The sequence below is a fragment of the Ziziphus jujuba genome, chromosome 2 (genome assembly GCF_031755915.1).
Source record: "Ziziphus jujuba cultivar Dongzao chromosome 2, ASM3175591v1".
Taxonomy (NCBI): Eukaryota; Viridiplantae; Streptophyta; class Magnoliopsida; order Rosales; family Rhamnaceae; genus Ziziphus; species Ziziphus jujuba.
In genome coordinates, this window is record NC_083380.1 from 15881996 (window position 1) to 15904648 (window position 22653).

General features: G+C 37.6%; 1 pseudogene; it reads left to right on the top strand.

Annotated features, from left to right (window-relative positions):
• Window positions 1–6262: 6262 nt before the first annotated feature.
• Window positions 6263–19639, top strand: LOC112491751 (protein DETOXIFICATION 16-like; annotated as a pseudogene).
• Window positions 19640–22653: the final 3014 nt, after the last annotated feature.

Consider the following 22653-nt stretch of genomic DNA (forward strand, 5'->3'; position numbering starts at 1 on the left):
AGTGGGAAGATGAGGTAGGAAAGGAGCTGTTGAAATTATCACTTATAGTAGTGGTGTGAAGAAGTGATGAGGTGGCAGTGGGTGATAGTAATGGAGTAGAACTAGGAGTGTGGGTAATTAATGTATTTTGTCGTTTTGAGGACTTGGCCACATGAAGTGGGGGTGGAAGAGGTTGTGTTTCAGTACAACACTTAATCATTGAGGTATTATGAGATTGACTTTGGTTAAGTGGAGGATGAGGTGTCACATTGGGCTTCATTGATGATGAGGATGGGACACGTTGGTTCCATTCATCTGCACTTGGATATGTGGTTAGTGACAATGAGTCCTGTGAAACCAAAACATCAAAAGAGTTAGACTTAAAAGGTAGAATGGCCTTATCAAATACCACATGTCTTGAAAGAAAATTTTTATTATTCATTGGATTCAAACATCTGTAACCCTTGTGTAATATACTATAACCCAAGAAAATGCATGGGTAGGACCTTTTTTGAAATTTATTATTTTTAGAATTCCTTAAATATGGGAAACAATGACAACCAAGAATACGTAAACCACTATAATCCGGATTTTTACCATATAACTTAAAATATGGTGTCATGTTACCAATACTTGTAGAGGGTAGTCTATTGATCAACTATACAGATGTTAGAAAGACATCAACCCAATATCTAAAAGGTATATTTGCATGAAATATCATTGTCAGGCTTGTCTCTACAATATGACGATGCTTCCTTTCAGCAACGCATTTTGTTGGGGAGTACCTGGACATGATAATAGCTGTATAATACCACATTAATCAAGGTGAGCTTGGAATTGACGAGATATAAATTCTCCTCCTCCATCTGATTGAAAAATTTTAATTTTTTTGTCAAATTGATTTTCCACCATTTTTTGAAATTTCAAAAAACAATAAAAGAAATCTGATTTTTTCTTTAAAGGAAATAACCAACTAAAGCAAGAGAAGTCATCTACAAAGATAACGTAATAATAAAATCCTTGATTTGAACATACTGGAGCTGGTCCCCATAAGTCACAGTGCACTTTCTCTAATGGAAAATTATAAATAGTGCCAGAATCATGGAAACTCAATTTACACCTCTTGACCATTTGACAACTGGAACACAGTGTATCTTTATTTGACCAATTTGAAATATGTAAAATCTTATTCCGACTAAGAATTTGCAATGAACTTGAGTGGGGATGTCCAATACGTTGATGCCATAACCCAGATGACTTTCGACCGTCCTTGATTGCATTCAGCGCCATGTGATATCCCTCATCCAGTGCATATAATCCATTCTTCCTATGTCCTTTCACTATATTTGTGCTTTTGATCCTTAATCACAAAACCCAAAGATGTAAATTCCACAGTGCAAGTATTATCAGATGTTAATTTGGTGACAGAGAGAAGATTTTTGGTTAGAGAAGGAACCACTAATACATCTTTTAAGTTTAGACTTTGTGAACCAGTGTGCAACGTTATATTGCCTGTGTGAGATATAGGAAGAGCAAAACCATTACCCACATAGATTTTATCCTTTCCATGATAGGGTTGTGGTGAGGATAGATTACCTGAGTCATTGGTCATGTGGGCATTGGCTCCACTGTCAACATAGAAGCTGTTGTCATCATGATTCTTTTGAACATTCAGTGCTTCAGGAGTTTGGTCACCATCATCCAAGAAATCGTAGCTATGCCAACATTTATCAGTAGTGTGATATGGCCTAGTGCAAATTTGGCACACAATAGGGGATTTAGCTTAGATATTATCATGATTCTATGAATGGGGAGGAGGATTATTTTTATTCCATGAACGATCATCAGATCGCCAAGGATTGTTTTTGTTCCATAGATTGTCGTCAGATCATCGTTGAGCAGTGGAATGGCCAGCTGATGCAAAACCTCTTCCACGAGATGTAAAATGGACTCCTCCACACATTGTACGGCCTCTTCCTCTCTGTCCGACAAATGCTTGAGTGTGATCAATTTGTCTTTCTTCTTCATGATGCAAGATGAGCTATTCATGGCTCCAGAGTGCTAGAACAAATTGAGTGAAACTTGGAAAGCATTGCCAAATGAAAATCCTGGTATTTTTGTCCTAGGCTATGGGACAAACGGAAACATTTATCAAGATCATTAATGGGCTTACCAATGGCAGCAAGATTATCACATATAAAATTAAATTTCTTAAGAAAGTCATCAAGTGAAGAACTTCCCCTTTTAAGTCCCATAAGACTATCTGTGAGAAATAGTTCTTTCTCCTTGGTGGCTGGCAACAAATGCTGTTCAATCTTGTTCCAAACAAGATATGCCGTACCCAGACCAAAAGAAAAGCTGAGAACATCCATAGTCATAGTGCCGGAAGCCATATCATCAAGAGTCCATCATTACTCACCCAAAGAGAATAATTTGGATTAAGTATTTTCTGGTCACTTGAATCCTTGATTTCCTTCTCAGGAATAATTGAAGAAAAAATATGATGAGAGATTCCTAGACTTCGAATAGGAGGTAAAATATGGGATCTCCATAGGATGCAGTTTGTTGAATCAAGTTTGAGAGAAATCAAACTTGAGCACTGATGGAATGATTGAATGGTTTATTTTGGTTCAATTTCTGAGTTTGTGTTAAGATTTGGTAGTAGGATCTTACTGTGCTCTGATACCATGTTGAAACTCATTATTGCACAAAATATTATTCAATAAAGTTGTTTCTATCACTTACAAATTATACGATCAATCACTTACTTATATATATATATATATACAAGTAATAAATAATTGTGAGATAACACTAACCACACTCTCGGATAACTATTGAAGCTGTTGAAGATAAAACTCTACTGGTTTGGTTGCTTATCCAACAGCTCCCTTATCACTCTATTTTGGCTATTCATAACAGGGGTTGTTCTTTCCTTTATCGGGTTGCTGTTTTCTTTATCCACAGTGGCTTGCAGTCTTTCAATAAGTAATCCGCAACCTTATAAATGACCCCTAAACTATGAAAATGTGAAAACCAATAGTAAATTATTATCAGTGAGATTTATATGTTAGATGATATTTAAATGATTAGTATTAAATAGTTTATTTTTAAAATTTTAGTATAAAAATAATAAAATTAAATATTTCAATTAAAAAATAGTCACATAAGTTGGTGTCCTAATCTGTTATGACAAATAATAATACTAATGTGAAAATAAGGATAATAATAATAACTTAAAATCTCCATATCACGCTTACAAGTAAAATTACCATATATAATTTTGGAATATTTGAATATTAAATGTATAATAGAATAGTTTTATTTCGAGAATAGAATATAGTATTTTAATTTACCGAAAAGAAAAAACAAAAGAAAAAGAAAAAGGAATATAGTATTCTAGCCGACATTTTTGTAAAGTATACTTATATTCACAATTTTTATTTTATTTTATTTTATTTTATGATTGAGTGGGTTGAGCATAGGACTCCACACGGCGAAAAAATGGACATTTCTAGAAGGGCTATTGATGGCTTTTAGTTAACTACACAGTCTATTAACTTTTTTTTAAATGATTTTTTAAAGAAAATTTAGCTTTTATCAAAAATAAATAATGTTTGCACAAGCTCTAAAAATATACATTCACTATAATAATATCTATACCATATTAGTTTTACATTTATTTTAAAATTAACATTGCACAATAATTTTCTCAAAATATTGTTTATATTGCTTATATATATATATATATATATATATCACGTCTTACAATCCATATCTTCATAAAAGATGCTGTTAAGTTCCTATAGTATAAAATCAAACAATATGGAAAAGTGTTTTTGTTATATCATATACTTGAATGTTGTAACTCCAAATTTTGAAGTTTGTAATTAATTACAACCCTTGCCCCTTTAAATGATTGTTGACTCAACATTGATTTCCAAATTTGATCTTCCTTTTTCTACTTTAAAACAGCGTTTTTGTTTTCTAACCTATAAATGAAGATGCTATATATATTTATATTAGTACTTGCTTTAGTTTGGTCGATATTAAAGACAAAAGTATAAAGTGAAGCAAATTTTGTCTTATACTGAACTTTACTCACCTATATATTCGCAAATTAATCATTTTGACCCCTTGTCCATTTCTCATAAATTTATATGTAAACGAACTGATTTGCTAACAACTTTTGCAGCAATGCTATAAACTAGTGTTTGGTTAGTAGTTCGTATACATTATTGTATGGATAATTTAGTGTAACAAATAACCAATTATGATCGATAATTCAATAATTTTTCCCTATTGGGGATTCATATGTTTGGTTTGGTGTTAACAAAATCATAGATTGTTTGGATTAAATTATTTATAATAATTAATTAGAAATGATAGGTATGACATGGTGCAACCATTTATGAAGAATTTTTTTTTTCCAAAATAGTTTAGTGGGACCCATAAGGAAGTATAGAAATATTTTTCCATAAACTGAATTGACATACCAAGAATTTCATAGAGGCAACAAGAAACAAACTGTCCGCTCTTCAAAAACTTTGTAAAAAAATGGAGGGAGAAGAGCAAAACCCATCTTTAGGCACACCTTTTATTCAAGTTTGGGAAGAAAATGGAGCTTGTAACAGAAAAGTTATAAATCATAGTGGAAGAGAGATTATTCATATATGTATTTGTTTTTGAGTAAAGTTGGTAAGTATTGAACCATGATCTCTTGGATTGTTGTCTCTGATAGGTTGGCATCAAATGATTTTTAGGTTTAAAGATATTGGGTGGCATTGAAGGCTTTTGATAATCTAAAGGGCTATTAGTTATTGTTGAAGGCTAAGGAACTAGTTGTTCAAGATTGTGGTAATGTGTCTTTTGGTCGTTGTTGAGATCATAGGTTGTGGATTTGGTTGCTATCGAGATTTGGTTTCTGCTACTATTAAAATGGTTGAGAATTGGTTAGTTGTTGAGATCATCATTTGGATTTGCTCGTTTTTTAGAACTAATTGATGTCATAGTCACTGGTTAATAGTTGGCTGGTGTCTAGGTGAAGTTGTTTGAGGGAGGTCATGTGGCTGTGTGTAGGTGGCACAATCAAAGAGTTTTTGTTTAGATTTGGGGAAGTTTAGGTGAGTTCAACAAGACTTGAGGAAGTTTAGGTGAGGTTGTGTGGGTGTGTAGTTCGAATTGGTTGTTGGTCCACAGTTATGATTTAGGGTTTTACATTTTTTTCACATTTGAATATTAAAAATAATTAAATGAATGTAAAATGATAAAATTAAATTTATCAGTTAGAATTTTCCATGTAATTAATAATAATAAAGATATTGGTTTGGTTTAGTTTGTGTAAGTTTAAAATTATTCTAAGCTAAAAATCAACCGATTAAATCGGTTTTTTAATGGCGAATAGAGTAGTTTCAATGATTGAGCATTTTTATCTATATTTTAGATTCAAGTTATGAAAAGAATGAGATTTTGGATAGTTTGTATATTACGTGATTTGTTCAAAAAGAAAAAAAAATTTTTTGATCCGAATTAATATGCTTATGAAAAAAATGGAACCAAATAAAACCAAACTGATTCGGTTTGGCGGTTCAATCAATTGATTTGAATTTTCTCCACCCTTAATTAGGAGAAAATCTTCAATGCAACGGTGGTACCAACTCATCTGCTACCATTTCAAATAATTGAATGCCATTTGTTTAAAATTAACCATAATTTAATGACATATGTTAAGTTTGCCATCTCATTTAAAAATGTTCAGCTCACTATTTTAAATTGTTTTTTTTTCTTTTTTTCTGAAAAGATAAACCTTTGTAGAAGAATAAATGAATAGGAAAGGGTAAATATTTTAGCCGACCATTTAGGAATTCATTCTTTTCCCCTTCAGCGATGGTCTGAAGTCACTGGCGACTGCGAGATCGGTTGAAAATTTTCAGGGAGCAGGACTACGACTTAGACAATGGGCTCCGCTTTTTAAGCTCTTCTAGTTCTGTAGGAAATTTGTGGTGGTAGTGTTGATTTGGTGAACTAAAATGGAGGATTTTAGTATACAATTTCTATGCATTCCATTTTGAAAAGAGAAGAGATAAAGAGGTTTCAAGAATCGGGGTTTATCCTCTAGATTCACAAACAGCTGGCGGCAGGCCATCGCTGTTACTTCTGTTGCCGATGAATGTTGGAAGAAGAGGAAGAGATTTGAAATCTAAACAAATATTGAAGAAAATTTTCAAAAAAAAAAAAAATGGAACAAAGCCCAATAGCCACCACAGGCGATTCTTTGGCGGAAATGGCTGCTAGTTGCCATATGAGTATCTTAAAAAAAAAACCCTAGATCTGAGTTTGAAGAAGAAGGTAAGGGTATTTGAGTAAATTAAAATGAAATTACATATATAAAAGTAAACGAAATGGCAATTTGGAAAAAATGATGTGGCAAAGTTTTAACAGATGGCGTTAAATCATTTGGAGTGGTAGCAGATCAGCTGGTACCACCATTGCACTGACTATTTTCTCCTTAATTAAAGCCCACTCCCGCCAATGAAAGATGCCCACGTCGATGGGAGCACATAAAGTCAATAGGGAACCTTGCACGACATATATTTTTGTCCTTTACTAACTTAATATGTATTTGTCATGTGTAGCTAATTGCTCACCTATAATTTATATGCAATCATTCAAATTTGAACCTTTTTCGTTTTATTAGAATTATAGAAATAACAAAATAAATGAAACTTTGACATTGACGCTTTGTGGACGACTGTCATGCAATCGAATTGTGAGGAGTCGTTTGACCCACATCAAATGGAGACAGGGCAGTAAAAGCAATCTGTAAACACACCATTGATTCAAGTTCGTGATGCAAAGGGACCTGAAAATGGAAGAGAGAGAAGTAAGATTCTTGAGGAAATACAAAAGCAGTTATGGCTAGCAGGGTCTTCGGTATCAGTCAGCTTGTTGGTGCATTGCTTACAGACCATATCTCTGATGTTTGTGGGTCATCTTGGTCAGTTATCTTTATTTGGTGCGTCCATGGCTACTTTGTTCGCCTCTGTCATCGGTTTCACCTTGCTGTTGAGTTGGGTCGTTTATAATTTTTTTATATAATTTTTTATTTTTATTTTTCATAATATTGGTTTTTTTGAGTTCTGTGGTTATGGCAAAGCCTTTTTATTTTTGCGTTCAACTTCATCTTCACTACAGTTAGAAACAACTAGTCATGTGAAAATTAGAGTCCCATTACATTGAAAGTTATACTATCAATTTACCAAAAAAAAAAAAAAAAAAAAAGAAAAAAAGAAAGAAAAAGAAAGATCCATGAATATATCCTATAATATTATTCGCTTGATTATCAAATTCAAGTTGATAGCCGAAGCTGTTTAAGTAGTTAAGCTCCTTTTTCATGTGGGCTCTAAAAGCTAGTGAAAGATCCATGAATTTTTAAGCAAATTGTATATAATGGAATTGCTTATGTTCGTTGATTCCAAGTTTAACTTTGTTATGAAAAATTATTATTATATTGTCAGAAAGGGGAAGATTATTGTTTTTCACACTGTTGTCATTCCAATCCAGATTATTTGTTTCGTTTGAATAGATGGGATTGTCTAGTGCCTTGGAGACATTATCTGGGCAGGCATATGGAGGAAAGCAATATCATATGTTGGGCATCCACATGCAGAGAGCCATGTTTGTTCTCTTACTTGTTAGCATACCCCTTACCATTATTTGGGCAAACACAAGATCAATTCTTACTTTGGTAGGCCAAGATGCATCCATAGCAGCAGAAGCAGGACAAATGCTCATTTTATGATCCCGAGTGTTTTTGCCTATGGTATTCTTCAGTGCTTGATCAGATTCTTACAAACTCAAAACATTGTTTTCCTAATGATGCTGAGCTGTGAAGACATAACTTTGCTTCATATCATTTTGTGTTGGATATTGGTATTCAAATTAGGATTAAGAAATAGGAGCTGCCATGGAAAGTTCCATATTTTATTGGATCAATGTGCTATTGTTGGGCATCTATGTGAAGCTCTCTTCTTCATGTGCAAAATCTTGGACAAGGTTTTCAAAGGAATCTTTGCAAAACATTCCCACTTCTCTTAAACTTTCCATTCCTTCAGATATCATGGTCTGGTAAATAATATCTATTTCAAAGTAACACATGTGGCATGCTCCCATTAACCAAATGTGTATTTTATTTTAATTTCTTTTAAATTTCCTGTTTCTCAGCTAGTAACACTTTATAAACAGGCATTCTTGCACACTCCTTGAATACTACAAGTATGTCCTTGTAAAATTTTATTTTTGGATCCTAATGCACTTTATAATGACTTTGGTTTTGAACAGTTTGGAGCTATGGCCATTTGGAATGATGGTTCTTTTATTTGGTCATCTTCCCAATCCTGAGCTAGAAACCTCTGTACTTTCTATATGGTTAGATTTTAACTAACTATAATGATCAACTATAACATTACTTTACCTGAGATTGTAGGCTAAGTACTTTGATTTAACTTTCTACTAACTAGACCTATAATTGTTGCCAACCTTAACACAACCTTAACAGTATGGATGATTCTAGTTGGACTAAGTGGTGCTGTAAGGTGAGCTATGATGTAAGTCATGTATACAAGTACTTCCCGCTTCCTTAGCATTCTCTGAAAACTTTCATAGTAAACATTTTGTCACTTGAATTTGAATCATTGCTATTCTACAATGCAAGTGTAATTTTCCTAACCTTAGCAATCGAATTTTCATGTTGTTTACAAGTGAATTTAGGAATGGCATTTATATTATAGTACAGAAACCACTTCCAATAAAATGTTTCCTATTTTTTTTCCATCTTGCAGCACCCGGGTTTCAAATGAATTAGGAGTAGGACATCCAAAAGCAGCTCATTTAGCAGTGTGTGTTGGATTGGCCATGGTCATTGCCGAGGGAATATCAATGGGGTTGGTCTTTATATTGATTCATAACATTTGGGGCTATGCTTTTAGCAATGAAGTGGAAGTGGTCAAATATGTAGCAATAATGATGCCAATTCTTGCAATATCAAACTTTTTAGATGGATTCTAGTGTGTTCTCTCAGGGTTTCTATACTTTTTCTTTCCTCAATAGTGTTTGATAAAAGAAAGATTTGGCCAAACACTTGTTGGCATATGTGTATAGCTATGTCACAGAATCTGACATAGGTAGAAAACAAATAACAATGCTCATTATTACTTTTTGTTGCGGTAATGTATTTTTCATTCTAATCAACTTTGAAAACAGAATTGCCCTTCTAAACAAAACATTTTCTTAACCAGAAGAGAGAAAATAGTTTGATTCCCAATTTTCACCACCCCCATCAGCTTTTCCTCTTCTTTATATCAATCTCATAAGTGAAGTTTGAATGAATATGATCTATAGAAAAACCAAAGGGAAATAGATTAGAAAAAAGCCTTGAATAGATCTACTTTCTCAATCACAGTCAATACATTCTAAACATGAAATGAAGCAGTTAAGCTGTTAGTGTATAACTAATTATGAACATTAATTCATGTATAGAGAATTGTCAGGACCCGTCCAGAATTCCTCCTCCGGAACCCTAGACAGCCCTGATCCCAGGGAAATACCACCGAACCTTCCAACGGAAAATCCGGCAGCACCTCCCCTAAGGGATTTACTTACCACAAATTTACCTGCACTGAAAACACACTTCAAAAATATCCCCTTATTCCTCCCACAAACTACAAATTGGTTCCACAAATTGCAGTACTTAAAAAAATAAATACAGTAATCCAGTGCAAAATAAATACAACAAGAGTGAAAGAAATATTACAACTGCAATAAAAGAATAACAGGGTACTGCCGAACTAAAACAGCGAGGAAGATCAAGTCCGCTCCGAGTGAACACCGACAACCTGGTACCTAGAGGAACGGAATTTAAGAGTGTGAGATGCTAATCATCTCAGTGAGCGACCCTACTACTATACCATATATTATCACAGTAATAAGTATAAATAATAATTATTTGGAAATAATATTTTCTCTCAAAACCCTTACAATTCACTCAGTTGGAAAGGTTCCCCTTTTAAAACAATTTCACAAAACCCTTTATCCATATTCCCCGAAAACCAAGACATCAATTAAATACCAGAAGCGGTAACAATTATATTTTTAATTCCAATTCAGTTTCCAAACATTTTATTTTTAAAACACAGTTCTGAAAATCATTTGATGCACCCACTATATACCAGTGGCGCCAACAGTACCCAGCGTCCCAAGGTACCGCCAGACAGGAGGTTATAGAAAGAAACCGGCATACGGTCGCGTGGCGTCCCACAGCGCCGCTGCTAACCTGGTGTCCCGGCCAAAGGGGGGTGGCCGCCCTCTCCGATGGCATCCACAGGACACCCTCATAATATCAACCGCGCGCTACTCACACCCACCTGCGCGCTAATCACATCACCTGCGCGCTAATCACACCCACCTGCGCGCTAATCACAACCGTGTGCACACTAACCATATCACATATACCATATCACATAATCAGAACACCAGTACGTGCACGGTGCATCTAAAAATCATAAAATCCATAAATTTAAATCATAAAACAAATTTCACATTTTTCATAAGCATAGCGGGCATAATCCATCCGCTTGAACCGGGAAATTCTCCACAATTTCCTTATAATCCATACCATAAATTCCATGATTTTCAAATCCACCAACTCCCAAATCCATCAATTCAAATATCCATATTTTTCCAAGCATAAATAATTTCTCGAAATATCATAATCAAATCCCATAATATTTTATGGGCATATTTCATAAAAATTGAAATCACCAACATAACCAAATATTTTCCTTGAAATATTTGAAAATCAAATCGTGCCCAATTTACCATTAAAACCACACCAATTTCAAAATCCTCAAAACCATAAAATAATTCCACATGGCATAAATTGGTGAAATACACATTTTCTTAAATCCGATAAATTCACAAATAATTCCACAATAATTCAAATAAATATTTGGCACATAGAAATTAAATTCCAAATATTTAAATCACACATTATATATTCACCAATTAAATTCCCAAAATTAATTTGAAGGTGGGTCACTCACCTGGAGCACGCAATTAACCCATGATCCACTACGGGATCAATTCTACGACTCACCGGTGCTCCTAGAACAAAATTCACAGACAGTCAAATAAATTAATATTTTATTCGGGTAAATAATACCCGGTACCCGGGGGCTCAAACACAAACTTTAACCAAAATGGTCGAATGATATACCGAATCGAAGCTCGTGGGACGAGGATCACAAATCCGGTCTCCGTCGACCTCAATTCCGCCGGAGGTGGCCGGAATTTGGTCGGAAAGTTTCGGCCGGTGTTCACTTCCCCATATCTCGCAAACCGCTTCGAATTTCTGGGATTGGAGGCCATTTTTGGATTCAGAGGACCCAAAATAGGGGGATAGGAGGCTCAATTGGGAGTGGGCTGGCCGGAAAACACAAGAAAAGAGGAGAGAGAAACTTGGCCGGCCGGCGGCTTCTCCGGCCCGATCGGCGCGCGTCCGGCGGCGGCTGGCCGTGAAACTTGGCGGCCAAGCTCGTGAGGTGGCGGGCTTCCTTGGTGGCTGGCGCGTGAGGGCTATGGGTGGCCGGAATTTGAAAACACGGAAGAGAGAGAGGGACGGCCGGTGGGGAGAAAAAAAAAAAAAATAACTGTTGCGTGCTTGGTGTTTCGGGGAAGAAGAAAGGAAAAAAGAAAAAAAGAAAAAGAAAAAGAAAAAGAAAAAGAAAGAAGTGGTGGTGTTTTCCCACGTGGGGAAAAGAAAAGAAAAAGAAAAAGAAAAAGAAAAAGAAAAAGAGAAAGAAAAAGGAAAAGAAAAAGAAATAATTAAATAATATTAATAATAATATTATTATTCAAAAATAATAAAATAATTTGATTTTTTTTTTTTTTTTTTTTTTTTTTTTTTTTCACATGGTTGACATGTGGCATTTCACCATGGTGACACATGGCCACCTTCATTGAGTCACACGTGGCACCTCGTTATACGTGTAAAAAAAAAAATAATATTAAAATAATACAGTATTTGAAAAACTTTACAGGTCTATAACTTTCAAACCACATGTCCAAATCGGACGTGCCGCTAGTCTATGAACTCGTATCGACGAGTACTTTACAACCATACAAGAGTCAACTCACAATTACATCACAAGAAAAAGTCAACTCCCGGCACCTTTTAGACAGTTTACACTTCAACTTGTTTTGCCCATAACTTTCAAACCGTAGCTCCGTTTTCGACGTGCTACTAGTCTACGAACTCAGGGCGTCATGCACTTCGCCACGGTACCCTGGTCAACTCGAAATTCCCACCGAGTCAAAAAGTCAACTTTTGACCCCTTCGGTCAACGGTCAACGGTCAACCTCGGTCAACGTGCACGGATTCCGGTGCGATTCGGGACGGGGTGTTACAGCCTTCCCCCCTTACAAAAATTTCGTCCTCGAAATTTCCGCACGTCACTGGAACAGATACGGGTACTGCTCACGCATCTGTGTTTCGGGTTCCCACGTTGCTTCCTCGACTAAGTAGTTCCTTGCCAACCAATCCATGCCCAACACTACTTCAAGTCCGAATAGATCCAACAGGATCAGATCTGCTTCCATCACTTGATCTTCGATGCAGAAGAAACATTCCTTGATTAACTGGCTAGGCCACAAGGATTCTCCTACAGGAGTGGCTATTTCTAGCAGACATTCTAAAGGAGTAGGGGTCATACCGACCCGAACGACAGACTCTCTTGAGATGAACGAATGTGTTGCTCCCGGGTCTATAAGTACACATGTGTCATTACCAAAAATAGTCAAAGTACCTGTGAAATCGTCGGGCGTAGTCCTGGCTCCCTGCTGCGTCATAGCAAACACCCGGCCTTGACTTGTCTGCTGGGGTCTCCTTCCTCTACCTCGACTAAATCCTGCAGACGGCTGGACTGATCCCGAAGAAACTCCTACTGGCTGACTCCCCTGGGAACTCTGTCCTGGAAATACTCCCGTATGCTGTGTCCGTCGACCTGCTCCTAGCACACTGCCGCTACCATAAGGGCAATCCCTCCTTATGTGGCCTGGCTGCCCACACCGAAAGCATAAACCATCCATCTGACACTGCCCAGAATGATTCCCCCTACAAAGTGGACAAATCCGCGGAGAACCAATGCGTGACTGCTGGTACGAGCTTGTATCCACACTGATCGAATGGCGAGCTGGCTGGGGCATACGATAACTATCTCTCCTCTGGAATCTGCCTCGTGGGCTTAACCCATCATTGTCTGAGCCTGAACTATGGCTTCTTTTAGTTGCCCCCTGTTGAGGTACTCCGCTATACGAACCTTCGAATGATCTGCGCCTCGAGGGTCTGTGTATCTCCTCCTGTCTCTCTAGCTCGAGCGCTGCATCCCTGGCGGACTGATAGGTGGGATGTACTGATCCAGAAAGGGTGTAGCCGATGCTCTCTTTCAATCCGTCTATGAACCTCACCTTCTTCGTGTGATCGTCGGGAATTAGGTGCATGTAGAATTCTGATAGTTCTCGGAATCTCCTCTTGTACTCTGTCACTGTCATATTCCCCTGTCGTAGTTCTTCGAACTCTCTCCTTCTTGCTTCACGGTAGGCAGGAGGACAAAACTCAGTAGAGAAGGCCATCTTGAACTGATCCCACGTATGCCTTGCACGAACAACTGGGCTAACTTCTCGGGTGAAAAACGTTCTCGCACCGGTAGGAAGTGTGCCGACTTGGTGAGACGATCAATGATTACCCAAATGCCGTCGTACCTTCTAGGTGTGGAAGGAAGCTTGAATACGAAGTCCATGTTGAGTTCTTCCCACTTCCACACGGGAATCGGTAAAGGTTGGAGTAGTCCCGAAGGCTTCTGTCTTTCTGCTTTCACTTGTTGACAAATCAAACACTTTGATACGAAGTCTGCCACTTCTCTCTTCATACCAATCCACCAATAATACTTAACAAGCGTCCGGTACATCTTGGTACTCCCAGGATGCATCGCATACATCGAGCTGTGCGCCTCCTCTAAAATCTCCTTCTTGAGTCCTGGAATATCCGGAACACAAAGTCATCCTTTATACACGAGGGCTCCATCCCTCCTTATGGAAAATTCCGGATCAAGACCTTCTTGTACCTTGCCCTTAATTGTCCTCAACTTAGGATCTTCCATTTGGGTCTCTACTATACGATCCACCAACACCGGTCGTACCTGGAAGCTAGCCATGAGAACTCCTGAAGGATGCATATGCATTAACACCCCCATCTTCTTCAACTCCACCATGAGAGGTAGTTGGATGACTTGGATGTGAGCAAGGGATCCAGTAGCCTTCCTACTCAAAGCATCTGCCACTACATTCGCCTAATAGTGACTTTAACTTCCCTCTTGTGCAACTTTCCTTCTCATGCCCACTAATTAAGGATAGTCAAATTGGTCCACGAGAATCTAAAGCATGCATCCTTAAACCAACAACCAACTCTCGTGACTCGATCAGCACTTTAAAAGGTAAGATTAGAACTTAAGTCTAATTTCCTCAAATACTGGTATCACCAAGTTAAGGTTGAGATTAATTCACTTGTCTTCGATTACCCTCCTAGTACTTACAATTATAAAACCCTTGCTCCTCATTGATTAACCAATAGTCTTAACCTCGACAAACATCAATCTTTCTTTTAACTAAATTCATCAAGGTCATAAATAAAATTTCTCAACATCCAAATACCATTCTTGAAAACCCTAAGTTTCCCCCATTTCAAATAAATTCCATGAATCCACACCTCAAGCAATAAGAAATTTAAATCTTAATTCTAGCATCACCACCAATACTATGAACAAATCACTAGGATCCTTAACCCAATAAAGTATTCCACACTTCTTAAATTCTAACTCCGTCCCAAAAATCATACTCCTTATCATTGTAAATTATCACCAACAATATCAACCACCTTGAATCGATAAAGCACCACCAATACGAACCTTAAATCTCCAAGGAAATAAGATATCAAGATCTTAGCTTCTAGAATGAAAAATAACCATGCTTAAACATCCAACCATGCCTAAGGAATCATCCTCATCTCATTAACCTCATCAACCACCAAGTAGAACTTTAGTCGCTGTCCGGAGCTTGCTTGATTCTCTAAACGCTGTCGTACCTTCTCTTTGTGAATGATAGTTTAAGCACGAAATCCATATTTACATCTCCCTACTTTTACTTATCGGTGACCTAAGTACCTTTATTCGGATCTTGCAACTTCCTTTATCGTGCCAAACCACCATGTCATCCAGTGAGCATTCCATACGTCTTGGTACCCTTGGGGTGTATCGCATACTTTGAATCGCGTGCTTCCTTTAAGATCTGCTTTTTGAACTCAACGATACCCTGCTTTGGATTCTCGACTGGCGATACTTAACCCTTAAGTCGCTCTTGGAAAAACCATAACATAAAACAAATAATAAAATATATTTTTCAAATATACCTAACTTGCATAGGCAATTGTTAAAACTCCACATTGAAATTCATATCTTAAAATCCATAGCATAAAATAAAATATGCACGCTTGTAATGGAGGTACGTACAACACCTTCTACATGTTACGTAATCCATGATTCCAACTGTCGCCGACACTCTGCTACCAATACAAACCAGGGTGGTTGCCTATATTGGCCGTCCAATTCCCCGGGCTCGTAGGCAACATGATCATGGGGCTAGCTCTACATGGACCACATTGGTTCGCCGCCTCCATATGGTGCAGTATAATATTAAACAATATAACATACAGATACATGTATGAACACAAACCAAAAATACTTGAATAAAACACCTTGAAAAGCATTTAAATTTTGATAATCGATCGGGAAAATATTTTGACGCCTTGAAATCGATCGACGCACATCCTTAGGCAATCATCATTCTTCTCCATGAACGAAACGGATACCATTCACGATGATAAGCTTGACCTTCAAAAAGAAAACGCATCCTCGACCATCGACTAGGCCATAGGAATTTCCCGTTAGGCTAGATGATCCTAATTGACACCCTCGAAGATTAGAGTTATTCAAACTCGGGCAACGAATTTACTTCGAGACAAATAGAAAGAAAGCTTTCACACGGGTAAAACGAGAGACTAGACATGGATGGGACACACAACAATGCACAGTCCCTTCGAAATACTAGAACCTAGAGCTCTGATACCAACTGTCAGGACCCGTCCAGAATTCCTCCTCCGGAACCCTAGACAGCCCTGATCCCAGGGAAATACCACCGAACCTTCCAACGGAAAATCCGGCAGCACCTCCCCTAAGGGATTTACTTACCACAAATTTACCTGCACTGAAAACACACTTCAAAAATATCCCCTTATTCCTCCCACAAACTACAAATTGGTTCCACAAATTGCAGTACTTAAAAAAATAAATACAGTAATCCAGTGCAAAATAAATACAACAAGAGTGAAAGAAATATTACAACTGCAATAAAAGAATAACAGGGTACTGCCGAACTAAAACAGCGAGGAAGATCAAGTCCGCTCCGAGTGAACACCGACAACCTGGTACCTAGAGGAACGGAATTTAAGAGTGTGAGATGCTAATCATCTCAGTGAGCGACCCTACTACTATACCATATATTATCACAGTAATAAGTATAAATAATAATTATTTGGAAATAATATTTTCTCTCAAAACCCTTACAATTCACTCAGTTGGAAAGGTTCCCCTTTTAAAACAATTTCACAAAACCCTTTATCCATATTCCCCGAAAACCAAGACATCAATTAAATACCAGAAGCGGTAACAATTATATTTTTAATTCCAATTCAGTTTCCAAACATTTTATTTTTAAAACATAGTTCTGAAAATCATTTGATGCACCCACTATATACCAGTGGCGCCAACAGTACCCAGCGTCCCAAGGTACCGCCAGACAGGAGGTTATAGAAAGAAACCGGCATACGGTCGCGTGGCGTCCCACAGCGCCGCTGCTAACCTGGTGTCCCGGCCAAAGGGGGGTGGCCGCCCTCTCCGATGGCATCCACAGGACACCCTCATAATATCAACCGCGCGCTACTCACACCCACCTGCGCGCTAATCACATCACCTGCGCGCTAATCACACCCACCTGCGCGCTAATCACAACCGTGTGCACACTAACCATATCACATATACCATATCACATAATCAGAACACCAGTACGTGCACGGTGCATCTAAAAATCATAAAATCCATAAATTTAAATCATAAAACAAATTTCACATTTTTCATAAGCATAGCGGGCATAATCCATCCGCTTGAACCGGGAAATTCTCCACAATTTCCTTATAATCCATACCATAAATTCCATGATTTTCAAATCCACCAACTCCCAAATCCATCAATTCAAATATCCATATTTTTCCAAGCATAAATAATTTCTCGAAATATCATAATCAAATCCCATAATATTTTATGGGCATATTTCATAAAAATTGAAATCACCAACATAACCAAATATTTTCCTTGAAATATTTGAAAATCAAATCGTGCCCAATTTACCATTAAAACCACACCAATTTCAAAATCCTCAAAACCATAAAATAATTCCACATGGCATAAATTGGTGAAATACACATTTTCTTAAATCCGATAAATTCACAAATAATTCCACAATAATTCAAATAAATATTTGGCACATAGAAATTAAATTCCAAATATTTAAATCACACATTATATATTCACCAATTAAATTCCCAAAATTAATTTGAAGGTGGGTCACTCACCTGGAGCACGCAATTAACCCATGATCCACTACGGGATCAATTCTACGACTCACCGGTGCTCCTAGAACAAAATTCACAGACAGTCAAATAAATTAATATTTTATTCGGGTAAATAATACCCGGTACCCGGGGGCTCAAACACAAACTTTAACCAAAATGGTCGAATGATATACCGAATCGAAGCTCGTGGGACGAGGATCACAAATCCGGTCTCCGTCGACCTCAATTCCGCCGGAGGTGGCCGGAATTTGGTCGGAAAGTTTCGGCCGGTGTTCACTTCCCCATATCTCGCAAACCGCTTCGAATTTCTGGGATTGGAGGCCATTTTTGGATTCAGAGGACCCAAAATAGGGGGATAGGAGGCTCAATTGGGAGTGGGCTGGCCGGAAAACACAAGAAAAGAGGAGAGAGAAACTTGGCCGGCCGGCGGCTTCTCCGGCCCGATCGGCGCGCGTCCGGCGGCGGCTGGCCGTGAAACTTGGCGGCCAAGCTCGTGAGGTGGCGGGCTTCCTTGGTGGCTGGCGCGTGAGGGCTATGGGTGGCCGGAATTTGAAAACACGGAAGAGAGAGAGGGACGGCCGGTGGGGAGAAAAAAAAAAAAAATAACTGTTGCGTGCTTGGTGTTTCGGGGAAGAAGAAAGGAAAAAAGAAAAAAAGAAAAAGAAAAAGAAAAAGAAAAAGAAAGAAGTGGTGGTGTTTTCCCACGTGGGGAAAAGAAAAGAAAAAGAAAAAGAAAAAGAAAAAGAAAAAGAGAAAGAAAAAGGAAAAGAAAAAGAAATAATTAAATAATATTAATAATAATATTATTATTCAAAAATAATAAAATAATTTGATTTTTTTTTTTTTTTTTTTTTTTTTTTTTTTTTTCACATGGTTGACATGTGGCATTTCACCATGGTGACACATGGCCACCTTCATTGAGTCACACGTGGCACCTCGTTATACGTGTAAAAAAAAAAATAATATTAAAATAATACAGTATTTGAAAAACTTTACAGGTCTATAACTTTCAAACCACATGTCCAAATCGGACGTGCCGCTAGTCTATGAACTCGTATCGACGAGTACTTTACAACCATACAAGAGTCAACTCACAATTACATCACAAGAAAAAGTCAACTCCCGGCACCTTTTAGACAGTTTACACTTCAACTTGTTTTGCCCATAACTTTCAAACCGTAGCTCCGTTTTCGACGTGCTACTAGTCTACGAACTCAGGGCGTCATGCACTTCGCCACGGTACCCTGGTCAACTCGAAATTCCCACCGAGTCAAAAAGTCAACTTTTGACCCCTTCGGTCAACGGTCAACGGTCAACCTCGGTCAACGTGCACGGATTCCGGTGCGATTCGGGACGGGGTGTTACAGAATGCTTAAGGATGTGGATGGCAGAAGATTGGAGCTTATGTGAATCTTGGATCCTACTATTTGGCGGGAATTACTTAAGCTATTTTACTGGCTTTTGCCTTCCATATTGATGGAAAGGTTCATTCTAGTACCTTTTAACTTCTTTTTAATGTCAAACTTAGAATACAAACAAGCAAGAAATTTAATGAATTACTACTTTAGATAGTGTCTCTGGTTGGGATTAGTATCTGGACTTAGCGTTCAAGTTTTATCTCTTTTTACTATCACCATTCGCACCAACTGGGAGCAAGAAGTATCATCTCTCTCTCTCTCTCTCTCTCTCTCTCTCTCTCTCTCTCTCACACACACAGACACATGCACACGCACACGCACATGCACACACTTAAAATCCTCTATCTCCATTTATTTTCCTTTTCTGAATTTGATCCTTATTTTTCAGGCAAACAAGGCTACAGAAAAAGTCTACAATTTGAAAATTCCTGTCGATATAGCCTCATGAAACACTTAGTGTGACTATAATAGAGTCATCTTTCATTACAAACATCTATTGATGAACATAACTATGTGAATCTTGGATTTTTCCTTTTTCTAAATTTTATTTATTGTGTATATATATATTGACTTATATTGTGTGAGTTTGCTATTGGACTATCCATTATATGCCTAACTTTGTGTACCATAAAAAGAACCTATAGGCAGTTAATGGGTCCCAGTTAAGGTGGAAAAAACCATAGTTCTCTGTTTCGAACTATATATGTAACGTTTGTACCGTTTTAGTTTAAATGAAATGTGAATGATTTGGGCCTTAATGACATTAATGGGCTTTTAATTATTTTCCATTTAGGTTTTTTGGAATAAGAAAAGGAAAAACAAAAGAAGGAAAAAAGGAATGTTTGAACGTGATTTTTTCTTTTTCTCTCCTACACGTGAATTTCCAAAGAGAAAGAGCGAAAAATATTTTTCTAGCATTTTGCATTGTGAGTGTAGTGAAGCAAAGGTGCATCGAAAGTTCGAAGGGAAATCTTGGTGGTGTCGAGTCCAAGGTTTCAGAATCCGTTGTATCCTAAGAGACAATCGTCAAGTAAACATCTACACCAGTAGGATGGAAATTGTCTTACGAAAACTGTGGTACCACACAGGTCTCGGACTAGTTTTCAAAAAGCAGATTAAAGTTCAGGACATACAGGTTTTCAATTTTATTTTATCAATGTCCTGTATTTTTATTTATATTTTCATTCCACATATATATTCATATATTATGTATAATTATTTTTAACAGTTTTAAGACAATCCAGACAATATATGTTTATATTTATGTGGATGATTGTTTTTCTGTGCTTATTTGTGTATGTGTTGATGAAAATAAATTTATATATTTTCATTTTTTGCCTTCAAACCCATATACAACATGGTGATGGGTTTTTATTTTTAATTAATTTTTTTTGTTTTATTTAATTAAATTTGATTCCCATGATTTTAACGTATTTAGTGTTTTAAAATTTTACTTTATATCAGGTTTGAGAAAGGAAAATAAAAATGATTTCTCGTGGGTTTGAGATTTTTTGGGCAATATTTAATTTTGCTTTGAATCAATTTTTTTTTCAAAAATTGAGTTACCCATGAAATTCTAAGCGTTTTGGTGATTTTCCGACAATTTTGTGGTGCCGGAATTGAGTAAAAACTAATGAAAAATTCAAACCGGATCAGTTGACCCATTTACCAGTAAAATGGGTTGATTTTGACTAGACTGGAGATTGAAGATGAGTTAGAAAATGGGTTAACAGGTCGAAGAAATGGGTACGTATAGGTTTCTGGATTGGTGGGCCTGAATTTTAAAGTTTGATGGACCTGGCCCACTTCCAAAGCTCAACTCGTGGTTAGAACAGGTTACTGTTTAGCTCAATCCCAATCCAGAACAGACCCAGGCCCAAAAGAGAGCGCCACATGGTGAGACGACGTGACGACAGATGGTGCACAGTTGCAAGGCAACGTGTCGCAAGGTGGCGAGGCCACGAGTCGCACAGTTTTATGAGGCCAAGTGTCGACCAGTCGTTGCACCACATGTCGAACATTCAAGGCTAACACGTGTCGACTGTTACGGATGACACATGTCAGACTGTGATGACGCCACATGTCACATGATGGAGATGCCATATGATGATTGTTACAGGTAGCACGTGTCAGACTCCAGTGGTGACACGTGTCAATAGGTTAAGGCGCCACATGGAGAAGCCCGTATGTCAGTAAGGGGACACGTGTCGTGCCACGTTAGTCATGATGACACGTGGCTCTACCACGTTAGCTAAGTGATGATATGGCATCATTCCATATCAGCATGATGATGAAGTGGTGTAGTGCCATGTCAGTGAAGAGATGAAATGATGCATTGCCACATCAGCAATAGTGACACATGGCAGTGACATTAGTGATGATGTCATCATTATGTAGTGATGATGTCATCATTATTTAATGATGATGTCAGCCTTGGTGGGTGTATATAGTAATTTTTATGGGTGAATATAGTAATTTTTATGGTGTATACAAAACCCTAGAAATCACATTTTTGTGTGTTTTCCTTTTGGAAATTGGTTTAAATTAGTTTGTTGAGATAAAATATAATAACTAATTGATTTCTGTTTTTTGTGATTGTACAGAAATGGCAAGTGGAGATGTGCTTGTTGCACAAGTGCCTACTCAGACTCCTATATTTCAAGTGCCTCGTCCTGCTAGTCATGCAAAGAGATCTGAGAAGTTTGATGGGGCTAATTTGAAGAGGTGGCAATAGAAAATGTTTTTCTACTTGACTACGTTGGGCCTTGCGAGGTTACTGACTGAAGACACACCACCAAGTAGTGAAGAGAGTGACAAAAAGACTCTGATGGCGGTGGATGAGTGGAAGAATTCTGATTCTTTATGTCGAAATTATGTCTTGAATGGCCTATCGGATGCCCTATATGAAGTATACTGTGGCACGAAGTCAATAAAAAAGCTGTGGGAAACTTTGGACTAGAAGTACAAGACTGAGAACGTGTAGATCATTTCTTGGACTATATGATGGTGGATACGAAGCTACTGATGAGTCAAGTACATGAGTTGCAAATACTATCCAAGAACTCCCAGTCGAAGGGATATTCATTAATGAAGCCTTTCAAATTGCTGCTATGATTGAGAAGCTGCCTCCTAGTTGGGGAGATTTCAGAAATTATCTCAAACACAAGAGAAGGGAAATGGACATGGAAGCTCTTGTTGGAAAGCTTTGAATTGAAAATGACAATAGGAGGTCTGATAAAAGATCCATGAAGGCCGGAATGAAGGCTAATGTTGTGAAGCATGGAAGTAGCCCCAAGAACAAGAAGAAACCTGGAAATAGTTCCTAGTTGGGGCCTAAAGGAGGCATTTCCAAGAAGGTCAAGTTCCAAGGGAAATGTTTCAATTGTGACAAGATGGGTCACAAAGCGGTGGATTGTAGACTGCTGAAGAGAAAGAGGAACAAAGAGGCAACAATGATGGAGC